Raw genomic sequence first — 12,420 nt, 5'->3', positions numbered from 1 at the left:
TATTGTTACTCATATATCTTTATAAAGAAATAAAATTTTTTTATTAATGTTACTTAAGCAGATTTTGTACTTATTAATGCTACTAAAAAGAAAAAACAAAAAACAAACTGATAGCATAGCCAGGATGTCAATTTCGTATAGCATTGTCATAAATCCTGCATTTATAAGCCTTCTACCATATATTTGTAGCATCTAAATACACATTTTTGTGTTACTTGTTCAAGTGTTGTCATTTTTCCCATAAAACTTTTTACTGAGTTAATCCTGCTTACTTGCTTCTTACATCATACCATCTGGAATAGTAGTAAGCCAGTGTTGCGGCCCGAGCTGCCCCACGCTTGAGGGCCAAAATGTTGCAGACCACTCTGTCAATGTTTGAAACCTGCTCTGCCAAAAGCCTTGGGGGCTAAACTGCTAGAGCCTTCCACTGCACAAGCTGCTCAGGTCTGCGGGTCAGGGTTCAGCAAGAGAGAGAGTGAGGATCCACTGGAAGAATGGAGACCAGACAGAGTGTGACTCAATCCTGTTTATTCTTTAGTCTCTCTTCCTAGTCCAAGTCCCAAGTCTTGAGTCCCTAGTCCCTAGTTTCTAGTGCCTCCAAGTTCCAAGCTTCTTTCAAGTGCTAAGAGCCTAATGTCTAATGCCTAATTCGCTGTTCTTCCTCCAAGTGCCAAGTACCTAATAACTAATAATTCTTCTTCTGAGTTCTCTAGTCCAAGTGTCTTCTTCCTCAATGCCTAATTCCTGCTCTGCCTAATTCCTACCCATAATTGTACTCATAATTGTACTCCAAGTTGTACTCTCCTAATTCCTACTTTTAATAATAATTTCTTCTGTCTGCCTCTCACCTTTTATATGTCTCACTTCTAAGCCACCCCTCTAAGTCACACCTTTAAGCCATGCCCTTAGGTCTTGTCTCTAAATCTGATTTCTAAGTCTTGCCCTTCAGTCACACACTTTTAATCTCACACACCCAAGAAAAGATCCTGGGTATCTAAACCAAGATGTTATCAGAGTGTGCTCAGCTATTGTAGGCTATTGTAATCAAGCCTCTTGTCAGGGTATATGGCTCAAGATGGCTGCAAGGATGATAGTCGCCTTCTGTCGGCTCTCCACAAGCCAACTGGTTTGTGGTTGAATACTGGACTTTAATCCTATATGTGGTGGTATAGGGTTTAATGTGTTAGAAAATGGCTTCTATAAAAAGCAATGTAAAACCAGGAGCAGATGCTCAGGAAAAACGTATTGTTCATTTTATGAAAAAACATATGTTATTCACATAGTAAGTAAATGACAACTCCTATGTTAGAAATGATAGGTTCTAGTTAATCTTGTAGAGAAAGTTACAGAACACCAGTGAATATGCTTGTGTGTGCTTGTAATTTCAGTACTTGATAAATGTCAGTAGAAGGCCATGGAAGTAGTAGGAAATTTAGACCCTATTTTGAAAATAGATGAAAAACAACAAAGAAAATGTACATGTCTTTAGTTTGAACAAGAATTATCTTTTGAACAAACAAATGTCTATGGTTTAGCTTTCTAGTACTTTAGAAGGGAAACAGTAAGTAACAGAAAATTTGTATTTAAGCTTTCAAGTCAGATACATTAACTTAAATTCTTTTATTCTTTAGAAATCACATAATTAAGAAGATTGAGACAGAAAATAAAGGGAAAGCAAATGGGCTGAGCACCTGGATTGTTTTCACCTGATATGTATAAAAGAAAACCCTTGAGGTTTGTTATAGTATATGAGATATTTACATACTCTGCATATCTATGTGTGTGCATGTATGGATGGATGTAGTATACAGGTGAGATTATCTAGTTACACTGGCGTATTTTCTGGATATGAGGAATAGGAAACCAAATTTTCTAAAAATGATTAGTAAGTTATTGTTTAATCAAATGGCTGCCAGAAACTTGAAATTTATATAACATATTAGTTTTAAGTTCTGTAGAAACTTCTTGTCTGTTCTCTGTTTTCCTATTACAGTGAGCTGCACAGCTCTCCTAAGACAACGGAGATGGACTGCACCTCCCTCACCATTTTTTTTTCAAGACAGGGTTTCTCTGTGTAGCCTTGGCTGTCCTGGAACTCACTCTGTAGACCAGGCTGGCCTCGAACCTCAGAATCCACCTGCCTCTGCCTCCTAAGTGCTGGGATTAAAGGCGTGCGCCACCACTGCCCGTCCTCCCTCACCATTTTTATCCTTGGCGACCCCAGGGACTGTGTGGTACAAGATAATAAAATGGTTTACATTTATTAAAATAGTTTGAGTTTATTGTGACATGTTTTTATCTTAACTGTTGCTGAAGAGTTAAAAAAAAGAATTTTACTAGTTTTTGTACTAAATATTGAAAAAAATTTTCAGTTCATGTAGGTGTTTGAAACTTAAAAATTTGTACCTGAAAATAATAGAAGCCATATTTCCTTAATAAAGTTTAAGGAAAATAAATTTTAACATAATGATTAAATCTTATTTTAATTCAGATACACCAGATTCATCAGTAAGGTAGTCTTCAGGTTCTAAACAAAGATATTGAATTGAGTCTTTCTTCAAAAGCTAAAATTGCTTCCTGTAGTTATAAAGGCAGGTATGGAGAAGCTAAGTGAGTTCTAGTTCTTAACGGATAGTCAATTCTTATATATTTATATAAAGATTAGTGTTGCAAGTTAATTCTATGACTTCCACATATTAAATACATATTATGAAAGGAAATAATTTTAGCCTGAGTTCTTCATTTTTACTACTATTTAAATAATTTTAAATAACATAATAGTCCCTAATGATAGAGCCTCCAGTAAAAACAGAAACAAAACAAAAAACAAACAAAAAATGTATTGTCATATTTATTTTCTTTCAGGTATAAAAAAGTAAGAAATTAAAAGCTGCTGGGCGGTGGTGGTGCACACCTTTAATCCCAGCACTTGGGAGGCAGAGACAGGTGGATTTCTGAGTTAGAGGCCAGCCTTGTCTACAGAGTGTGTTCCAGGACAGCCAGGGCTACACAGAGAAACCTGTCTCGAAAAATATAAAACAAAACAAAACAAATTAAAAGCTACATTTTCTTTCTTTTTGTATTTTAATGACATTGGTGGAAGCCTTATTTGTTCAGTCTTCCCTTTACAAACAAAAAACAAAAAACAAAAAAAACAAAAAAAAAAAAAAAAAAAAAAAAAAAAACTTTAAACTGTCCTTGACTGCAGTTCTGGGCCGTCCATCTCTGTAGGACCCCAAGGGCTGCTGTTCTCTGGCTGAGACTTTCTGTGTGCTGCTGTCTGCTAAGTAACATTCTGCAGTTTTTTCTAAGAACAAAACATCCTTCCCAGCCCTTGAGAGGCAGAGGCAGGGGGATGACGGCGATGGAATAACGATCAATAATCAATACCAATCAGTGAATGGTAATCAATAATTATCAATACTAATTGATAACGAATAATGATCAATAATTGATGGCACAGCCATTTAATCCCAGCACTCAGGAGGCAGAGGCAGGTGGTTTTCTGAGTTCCAGGACAGCCTGGTCTACAGAGTGAGTCACAGGACAGCCAGGGCTACACAGAGAAATCCTGTCTCAAAAAAAACAAAACAAACAAACAAACAAAAAACACAAAACAAAAAACAAAAAAAAACCCAAAACCAAACCAAAACAAAAGAACAAAACATCCTGTTGCAGGATGATGCCCCAGGAAGGGAATTTATACTTGACATCCTATTGCCCCCCAGTTGCATTCCTGTTTTTTTTTCCTGTGGCACCTACCTTCCTCGCCTCCCTCGCCCAGGGGTGCCAGCTCCAGTGTCGGCCAGCGGGACACTGGTGTCCATGCGCCGACGCGAGCTCCCCTCGGTCCCGGCTCCCCCTCGGAACCGGCTGTGTCGTGGGTCGCTCCACCCTGCAGGGACTTGGGCCCCTCCACTCCCAACAGTCCCCCAGCTCGTCGCCCCCTCTCGTTACCTCGCTCTCCCTTCCTGCGCACCCGGTCTTCTTCCACTCTCTGACCGCGACCTCAGATCAGACGTGGCGACCCACTGAATTTACGCATAGTAGTCAGTGGAGGAAAAGAAACTAACCAGGATTCCCTCAGTAGTGGCGAGTGAACAGGGAAGAGCCCAGCGCCAAATCCCCACCGCGAGCGCGGAGCGGGACATGTGTATGGAAGACCCACTCCCCGGAGTCGCTCATGGGGGTGGGGGGCAAGTCCTTCTGATCGAGGCCCAGCCTGTGGACGGTGTGAGGCCGATAGCGGCCCCTGGTGCCTGGGCCCGGGTCTTCCCGGAGTCGGGTTGCTTGGGAATGCAGCCCAAAGCAGGTGGTAAACTCCATCTAAGGCAAGAGACCCATAGTCAACAAGTACCTTAAGGGAAAGTTGAAAAGAACTTTGAAGAGAGAGTTCAAGAGGGCGTGAAACTGTTAAGAGGTAAACGGGTGGGGTCCACACAGTCCACCTGGAGGATTCAACCCGGCGGCGTGCATTCGGCCGTGCCAGCGGTCCCGGCGGATCTTTCCCGCTCCCCGTTCCTCCCGACCCCTTCGCGCGCGTTGTTCCTTCCCCTCTGGGGGAGTGTCGTTGGCGGGCGTAAGGTGTGGCGGGGGCGCAAGGGCGGGGCCGGGGGCGGGGTCGGCAGGGGACCACCCCTGGCCGGGCGACTGGCCGCTACGGGGCGGACTTCCACCATGGCAGTGCGCCTGGATCGGCTCCTGGATGGTTGGGAAGGTGGCTGGGGGGGCGAGTATTACAGCCCCCTGGCAGCAGCGCTCACCGAATTTCGGAGCCAAGAAATCCAGATATCCGTCGCCGCGCTCTCCCCCTCCTCCTCCTCCATGTGGGGAGGAGGGGGCCGGACTGCCCCTCCCACGGTGCGACCGCTCTCTCACCCCTCTTGGCTTTCCTCCTCTCGGGGGCGGGGGTCCGGGGGGCTGGGCGGACTGTCCCCAGTGCGCCCAGGGCGTTGTCGCGTCATCAGGCTCAAAGGGGACCCTGTGTCACGTGCTTTTTTATCGGAGCCTGAGCGCTCGGTGTCGGCGGAGCTGTCGGCCACCCACCCGACCCATCTTGAAACACGGACCAAGGAGTGTAAAGCATGTGCTGTGTCGGAGGCTCGTCTGAAAGCCGCCGTGGCTCAATGAAGATGAAGGGCTGAAAGGTCTGGGACTCCCCAGAAAGGGGTCCACTTAAGTCACAGGATAGCACGCACCCAAAGGACACACGAGAGACCGTCTTGCTGTAAAGCACATGAGGTGGTTTATTAAATCAGAGCTCTGGGCCAGCCCATATCCCCATATCTCACATAGGGGATAGAGGGACTGACCTCCTGGCTCAGGGGCATAGCGCTTATATATGGGCGGGGTAGGGAAAAATCGAACTTTTGCGCGGGTGCACAGGATTGGTTGTTTTACCTCTTTTGAACACTAGTAGGCTGTACCATGGGGCAGGGTGTAGTTCTTCCCTTGGCCAGTCAGTTTCTGGGATGTTCTTAACAGGCCTTTGTACTGTAACTCCCCCTCCTCTGTAACTAATTAGATGGACCCAAACCTGCTGGCAGGTGCTTTTCTGCCCAAGGTCTAACGCGAAAAATTTACACATATTTCATAAGATGGCCTTTATAATTTTTCACTTTACAGGGCCCCACCCGGGTCCCCGAGGTGGGATCCCAAGGCCTCTCCAGTCCGCCGAAGGCGCACCACCGGCCTGTCTTGCCTGCCGCGCAGGGGGGGTGGAGCACAAGCGTATGCATTAGGATCCGAAAGACGGTGAACTATGCCTGGGCAGGGAGAAGCCAGAGGAAACTCTGGTGGAGGTCCGTAGCGGTCCTGACGTGCAAATCGGTCATCCGACCTGGGTAAAGGGGAGAAAGACTAATCGAACCATGTAGTAGCTGGTTCCCTCCGAAGTTTCCCTCAGGATAGCTGGCGCTCTCGCAGAAATTGAAATGCCTGCAGTTTTATCTGGTAAAGCGAATGATTAGATGTCTTGGGGCCGAAACGATCTCAACCTATTCTCAAACTTTAAATGGGTAAGAAGCCCGGCTCCCATGGAGCCAGGCGTGGAATGCGAGTGCCTAGTGGGCCACTTTTGGTAAGCAGAACTGGCGCTGCGGGATGAACCGAACACCGGGTTAAGGCGCCTGATGCCGACGCTCACCAGACCCCAGAAAAGGTGTTGGTTGATATAGACAGCCGGACGGTGGCCATGGAAGTCTGAATCCGCTAAGGAGTGTGTAATAACTCACCTGCCGAATCAACTAGCCCTGAAAATGGATGGCGCTGGAGTGTTGGGCCCATACCCAACAGTTCCAACTGTCGCCGGCAGTTGGAACATGACTGGAGTGGCCTCAGGCGCACATCTCCAGGCGGGTGTGGCGGGCGTCGCATGCCACCACCCCTCCGGTCTTGCCCCCGAGGTGTTGGGCCCCTGGACTCTACGCTGCGAGTGGGAGGACCGCTGCGGTGAGCCTTGAAGCCTAGGGCGCCAGCCCGGGTGGAGCCACCGCAGTTGCAGATCTTGGTGGTAATAGCAAATATTCAAACTACAACTTTGAAGGCCGAAGTGGAGAAAGGTTCCATGTGAACAGCAGTTGAACATGGGTCAGTCGGTCCTGAGAGATGGGGGAGTTCCATTCTGAAGGGACGGGCAATGGCCTCCGTTGCCCTCGGCTGATCGAAAGGGAGTTGGGTTCAGATCCCCGAATCCGGAGTGGCAGAGATGGGCGCCGAGAGGCGTCCAGTACGGTAATGCGACTGATCCCGGAGAAGCCTGCGGGAGCCCCGGGGAGAGTTCTCTTTTCTTTGTGAAGGGCAGGGCGCCCTAGAATGGGTTCATCCCGAGAGAGGGGCCCCGGAAAGCATCGCGGTTTGGGCGGCGTCCGGTGAGCTCTCACCAGGCCTTGAATATCTGGGGGAGAGGGTGTAAATCTCGCGCCAGGCCGTACCCATATCTGCAGCAGGTCTCCAAGGTGAACAGCCTCTAGCATGTTGGAACAATGTAGGTAAGGGAAGTCAGCAAGCCGGATCCATAACTTCCGGATAAGGATTGGCTCTAAGGGCTGGGTCACTCAGGCTGGGGCAAGAAGTGGGGCTGGGCGCGCCACGGCTGGACGAGGCGCCACCGCCCTCTCCCACGCCCAGGGAGACCCCCTTCCCTTTCCTGGCCGCCCAGGCCCACCCTCACCTCTCGCCGAGAGACCCCCATTGTTTCTCCCCCTCGCCGGGTGTGGGGGCCGGCAGGTTCAGCCCCTCGCGGGCTGGAGCAGGAGGAACCCGTGGGTTCCCAGTTGGTTCGGGGGGAGTCCTGGACACCTTGGGGGGGGCAGCGTCGGCGACTCTGGACGCGAGCTGGCTCTTCCCATGGATCGCCCCAGCTGCAGCGGGCATTGCACCTGTACCTGGGGAGACCAGCGGGTCACTGGCACAGGGGGTTGGGGAGGTTCTGGCGTGGGACCCCGGGGCCTCTCTCATGGTCCCGGCAGCCCCGTGTGTCTTGCCCCCACGATCCTCCCCGCACCGGCGCTTCCCCTGCCGAGTCCGCTTCCCCGGGCCGCGGTTCCCCCCCCCAGAGGTGCCTCACCTAGGCTGACGCCTAGCAGCCGACTTAGAACTGGTGCGGGCCAGGGGAATCCGACTGTTTAATTAAAACAGAGCATCACAGAAGGCCCGCGGCGGTGTTGATGCGATGTGATTTCTGCCCAGTGCTCTGATCGTCAAAGTTAAGAAATTCAATGATGCGCGGGTAAATGGCGGGAGTAACTATGACTCTCTTAAGGTAGCCAAATGCCTTGTCATCTAATTAGTGATGCACATGAATGGATGAACGAGATTCCCACTGTCCCTACCTACTATCCAGAGAAACCACAGCCAAGGGAACGGGCTTGGCAGAATCAGCGGGGAAAGAAGACCCTGTTGAGCTTTACTCTAGTCTGGCACAGTGAAGAGACATGATAGGTGTGGGATAAGTGGGAGGCCCCTGGCTCCCCGTTTCCGTTTTTCCACGAGGGGTTGGGGCAGGGGGTCCGCGCTTGGGTGTCCTAAGGCGAGCTCAGGGAGGACAGAAACCTCCCATGGAGCAGAAGGGCAAAAGCTCCCTTGATCTTGATTTTCAGTATGAATACAGACCGTGAAAGTGATCCTTCTGACCTTTTGGGTTTTAAGCAGGAGGTGTCACAAAAGTTACCATAGGGATAACTGGCTTGTGGCGGCCAAGCGTTCATAGCGACGTCGTCGCTTGTTGATCCTTCGATGTCGGCTCTTCCTATCATTGTGAAGCAGAATTCACCAAGCGTTGGATTGTTCACCCACTAATAGGGAACGTGAGCTGGGTTCAGACCATCGTGAGACAGGTTAGTTTTACCCTACTGATGATGTGTTGTTGCCATGGTAATCCTGCTCAGTACGAGAGGAACCGCAGGTTCAGACATTTGGTGTATGTGCTTGGCTGAGGAGCCAATGGGACGAAGCTACCATCTGTGGGATTATGGCTGAACACCTCTAAGTCCCCCCATGGGCGTCGGGACCGGGGTCCGGTGCAGAGAGCCACTCATCCCAGGAAATGGGGTGCGGCCGGAAAGGGGGCCACCCTCTCATCCATCACGCTGATCGCACGTTCGTGTGGAACCTGGCGCTAAGGCATTCATAGAAGACCTATTTCTGGGGTTTTGTACGTAGCAGAGCAGCTCCCTTGCTGTGATCTATTGAAAGTCAGCCCTGACACAAGGGTTTGTCTCTCGCAGGCCTCCGGATGCCTGCTTGCACTCGCACTCGCGTGCGCCAGGCGGTCAACCGCTGACCCCGGTACCGCCGACTGGCCAGGGTCTCCACCCGTCTCTCCTCTTCCTTCTCACCTCCTCCTACTCCTCTCCGAGGTGGTTCCAGCGTCAGTCATTGCAGCCCAGCCCGCCGCTGCCGCCCGCTCCCGGCCCCGGGCCCTGGCCAAGCCGGTGTGGGCAGAGAGTCGGTTGGCGGTGGCTGGCCATTGCCGGTGCGGCCGGTGGGGGTATCTTGGTCTCCACCGAAGGCCTCTCGGAGGGCATGGAATGGGGAGGTCACGGTGAAAGGGGGATTGCAAAGGGCGATCCCTGTCTCGCCCTTTGGCGCCGGCGCCAGACAGGACCCCAGCATCGTCCTCCCCTGCGCTCGCTTCCCCGTCCTTGCAGTTCGGGTCCCCTCCTGCGCCCGTCTCCGTGTTGCGTTCCCGGGAAGCGCGCGGGGACGGTGGGGAGAAAGGGGATTCCTCTGCCACCCAGGCTTTTGAGGAAGTGAGTCCATCTGGGTCGCGGCATTGGCGGGCTCTCTGGTAGGGGGAGTTGCGCTCTCTCATCCGAGCTTTCCTGTTCCTCTCTTCCTCTTCACTTCCTCATGCTCCTTGGCGCCGCTAGGCGAGTCTGTGGGTGAGCGGGATGAGTTTCGGGAGGCAAGGCCAGAGAAGTTCCGGCGCCTCTTTTTTTCTTTTCCCCTCCCTTTCCTCCTTTTTTTTTTTTTTTTTTTTTTTTTTCCGGGTTCCGGTAGACCACTTCCAAGGGTACTTGGTCTCTTTTTTTCCCCAACTCTGGGAGGTCGATCAGATATCTGGTCTGGACTCTTTTTTTTTTTTTTTTTTTTTTTAAATATATATATATATAGTCGACCAGTTGTCCCTTTTGACATTTTTTTTTATTATTATAATTGTTAAATTTACTTGTGTGAGGTCTACCAGTTGTCCCTTTTCACAGACTGTTTATTAAAAATGTATCTCTGTGTCCTCATATCCTTTTTTTGCCGGTTTACCAGATGTTTGTTCTGGACTCTTTTTTTTTTATTTATTTAAAATTATTGAAATTATTTAACTGTTTTAAATATACACACACATACATTCGAACGTTTTTTTTTCTTTGAATGGTGTGAGGTCGACCAGTTGTCTGTTTTAACAGACTGTTTTAAAAGATATGTATCTGTGTCTCCTTGACCTCCTTTACATGTGTCGACCAGATATCTGCCCTCTTTTTTTTTAAATATATATATATATATATATATATATATATATATATGTATACATATATATGTGTATATATATATATATGTATATATACGTATATACACATATGTATGTCTGTGTCTCTGTCTCCCCATCCCCCTTTTTGCGGGTCCCCTTTTATTGAGCTGGTTTTTTGTTTGTTTGTTTTAAATTATATTGTGAGGTAGCCCAGTTGCCTTGTTTCACAGAGTATTATTGTTCAACAGAATATTATATGTATGTGTGCGTATTATATATAATATGTATGTAGAAAACATATATAATTTTAAAAACACATATACACACATTTTTCTTTTTAATTATCTTATTATAATTTATATGATTTCCTTAATTATCAGGTCGGCCAGTTGTCCTATAACAAATACCAGGTTTCACACCAGTATTTCTGTGTATAAAATTTAAAAAGACATATGTTTGTATGTGGTCTGGACTCTTTAAATCAAATATATGAGGTACTTGCTTGATGTTTCACTTTTCTAGGGCTCACAAAAGAGATCAAACAGCAGAGAGGATTCTCTCTCTCCTCTCCTCTCTCTCCTTTCCTCTCCTCTCCTTCTCTCTCCTCTCCTCTATCTCTCTATCCTCTCCTCTTTCTCCTCTCTCCTCTCTCTCCTCTCCTCTTCTCCCTATCCTCTCTCTCTCATCTCCTCTTCTCTCTATCCTCTCTATCTATAATCTATCTATCTCTATCTTTCTCTCCTCTCCTCTTCTTCCTCTCCTCTCTTCTCTTCTCTCTTTCCTCTTCTCTCCTCTTCTCTCTGTCCCCCTCTCTTGTCTCCTCTCTCTCTCTCTCCCTCTCTCTCTCCCTCTCCCTCTCCCTCTCCCTCTCCCTCTCCCTCTCCCTCTCCCTCTCCCTCTCCCTCTCCCTCTCCCTCTCTCAGATAAGAAGTTTGACTGGTCCCTCACTCTGGACTACCATTTTTTGGGGATCCATTTTGGGACACTGTCTCCCTGTCTGTTTTGCTATCTTTATTTTGTAGCCTTAGCTGTCTCCTTTGTGTCTCCACTGATGGTTGCTGTGTGGGACACACACACACACACACGCCCCACAGTGAGGAGTCGGGGGCAATCATGGAGGAGAAGGTGGTAGGCACTGCATTGGGAAACATTGTCTGAGAGATTTGCGGAAGATGCTAATGAACCAGTGGGTTTCAATGTCAAGCCTTGTTCCCTAAAACTTAGACATGTTCTAACAAACCCTTTTTTAAATTTTATTTATTTATTTATTTATTGTTCCTTCTACTTGTTTTCACTCTGTAGCCCAAGCTCCCTAGCTATCAGCCTTTTTGGAATGAATATGAGCTTGCTTTGCTTCTGCTTCTGCTTCTGCTTCTGCTTCACTTCACCACGATTCCTTTAACAGAAGAACTTAACAGACAGATTTGTGGTTTTGCTTGCTTGCTTGCTTGCTTAACATGGTTTCCCTTTCTGTCCATGCAGGGCTCTCTGACTGCCCTTTGGAAACCCATTGAGAGGCCAGAACCAAAGTCCTCCCCCCCCCCAAAGCTGCGAGATGACCGCATGACAGCTCATTTAGGAGGAATTCCTTCCCAAGGCATGGATCATCCCAGCATGGAAAGATTGCCCTCCTTTCCTCCCTCCCTCCCTCCCATTTTCCCTCTTCCCTCATACACTCAATAAAACAAATAAATGAATAAAGTTTCCAGTTTATTTCTTCATTTACGCTGCCTAAATTCTCCCCCAATGCCTCCAACTGCCCCCACCCCCACCATCACAATGTTCCAGGATAACCTAGCTCCTTAGAAATGCTAATGGCACTCCAACTGTTAACACACCTGTCTCTGATAAGAGATAGAGGAAGACTCTCTCTGATCCAGCCCACCACACCTTGCCAGCTCAGGGACTTTTCAGGCCTAGGATCTGGGCTGTATTTACATAACCTGGTATTTCTAACATTGTTTATTATGATTTACACACACACCAGAAGAGTGAATCAGGTCCTGTGACAGAGCTGCTACGTGCTTATTGGGACCTCTGGAAAAAAGAGCAGTCAGCAGTACCCTTAACTACTCAGCTATCTTTCCAACAGGGAAATGGAGCCTAAGCCTGTGTATTAGGAAATTACAACCATTAGGCATCTGTATCCCCTCCTAATTTATTTATTTATTCATTCATTCATTCATTCATTCATTCGTTATTTATTTCGACACCAACCAAAGTTTGGGTCTTAAGGAAGCAAGCACACCCACCATTCAGGATGGATGAATTTGGAAAGTTTACCCTACAGGGTTTACCTGAAGCTTAAAGGAATGACTGTCCAGGACTGTCCTGAGGGGGGGAGATAGATAGATAGATAGATAGATAGATAGATAGATAGATAGAGATATGTAGATATAGATGATATAGATATTGACATAGACATTGACATAGATATAGATATATGGATGATGGTG

At 47.9% G+C, this 12,420-nt stretch overlaps 1 non-coding gene across 1 annotated transcript; it reads left to right on the top strand.

The window, feature by feature from the left end:
- The first annotated feature begins 4,004 nt into the window (after positions 1-4,004).
- On the top strand, positions 4,005-8,717 carry LOC117701273 (28S ribosomal RNA). The gene has a single exon (XR_004605672.1). It is a non-coding gene; the product is annotated as a 28S ribosomal RNA (ribosomal RNA).
- The last annotated feature ends 3,703 nt before the right edge of the window (positions 8,718-12,420 follow it).

Source organism: Arvicanthis niloticus, assembly GCF_011762505.2.
Source record: "Arvicanthis niloticus isolate mArvNil1 chromosome Y unlocalized genomic scaffold, mArvNil1.pat.X SUPER_Y_unloc_23, whole genome shotgun sequence".
NCBI lineage: Eukaryota > Metazoa > Chordata > Mammalia > Rodentia > Muridae > Arvicanthis > Arvicanthis niloticus.
Note: the sequence above shows the minus strand (reverse complement) of the source record. Positions and strands in the feature narration are given on the sequence as shown.